We start from the raw sequence: 1,362 nt of genomic DNA on the forward strand, positions 1-1,362 counted from the left end.
TTCTGGATGGTGGAGCACTGGATGTGATATTTCTTTCTCCTGAATCTCCTCTCTGTTTGAGAGCATCAAGGCTGAGAAACTCTCCAACATTCAGGGTGTGGTGAAATCTAACGTCCAGCTCAGCCAGCTGTGGAGACAAACACAGACAAGAGGATAATATCTGATCCAGGGCTGGTACATAACATCTGATCCAGGGCTGGTACATAACATCTGATCCAGGGCTGGTACATAACATCTGATCCAGGGCTGGTACATAATATCTGATCCAGGGCTGGTACATAACATCTGATCCAGGGCTGGTACATAACATCTGATCCAGGGCTGGTACATAATATCTGATCCAGGGCTGTCACATGATCAGAACTGGCTCCTGCTGCTATCTCTATGTCAGTCCTTCATTCTTTGTCAGGCTGGAACCAGGGTGAACAACAACTGACGCCTCCTACCATGAACCATCGAGTTACACCAGAAACTCCTGTTTAACACTTTCTTTCTTTAAAGGACGTCATCATCAGTTCTGGTTATTTCCACAGCTCTGATCTCATACACTGACAAATATGCATTTAATGTGTTTCAGCATGATTTTTTTTTTTGTTTTAATAGGAACTGAAGATCTGTATGATAAAACAAAGAAAAGACAGCAGGCTCAAAAACTCACCTTCTTTGCTGCTGGACGCTCATGAAGTGTGTCTGCGTCCAGATCTACGACCACCTGGACAGACAGAGGAAACTCAGTCTCCAGTCTGATGTGAAGGAACATTTACACTTTTTCCTCTCTTCCTTTTTTTACTTTTTTCTAATAAGCATCATGAACAACTGACGCCTTCTACCATAATATATATATATATATATATATATATATATATATATATATATATATATATATATATATATATATATATATATATATATATAATGTCTGTACAGTTAAGGCAAAAAAAAGCAAGAGCTCATAAAACTCACGGAATCCTCGAGGGCCTCTCTTCCAAACTCGTTGGACACCTGGACAGACAGAGAGAGCTCAGTCAGCAGTCTCAATTAAAGGAACAATTACAGTTTTTCTCTCCTCTTTTTATTCTTTTGTCTCACCTTTTTACAGCTGCCTTTTATCAGACTGTTTTAACGGTTCATTTTGATAACTTTCTTTTTAATAACTTTCCTTTCTTTTCATTAATTTATTCTTTTTTTAACTGCTTGTCCTATTCAGGGTCCAGGGTTGCTGGAGCCTTTCCCACTGGGCGAGAGGCGGGGTACACCCTGGACTGGTCGCCAGTCAATCACAGGGCTGATACAGAGACAGACAACCATTCACTCACACGCTCACACCTAGGGACAATTTGGAGTTACCAATTAACCTGGTGA

General features: G+C 40.5%; 1 long non-coding RNA gene across 1 annotated transcript; it reads right to left on the reverse strand.

The window, feature by feature from the left end:
• On the reverse strand, positions 1-1,011 carry LOC141801684 (uncharacterized). Its single transcript, XR_012599422.1, has 3 exons — positions 964-1,011; positions 659-712; positions 1-127 (listed from the first exon to the last, which is right to left on the reverse strand). It is a non-coding gene; the product is annotated as an uncharacterized LOC141801684 (long non-coding RNA).
• Positions 1,012-1,362: the final 351 nt, after the last annotated feature.

Source organism: Halichoeres trimaculatus, unplaced genomic scaffold (genome assembly GCF_033239565.1).
Source record: "Halichoeres trimaculatus isolate MK-OKI-2021-1 unplaced genomic scaffold, fHalTri1.1 fHalTri1_scaffold_13, whole genome shotgun sequence".
NCBI classification, from domain to species: Eukaryota; Metazoa; Chordata; class Actinopteri; order Labriformes; family Labridae; genus Halichoeres; species Halichoeres trimaculatus.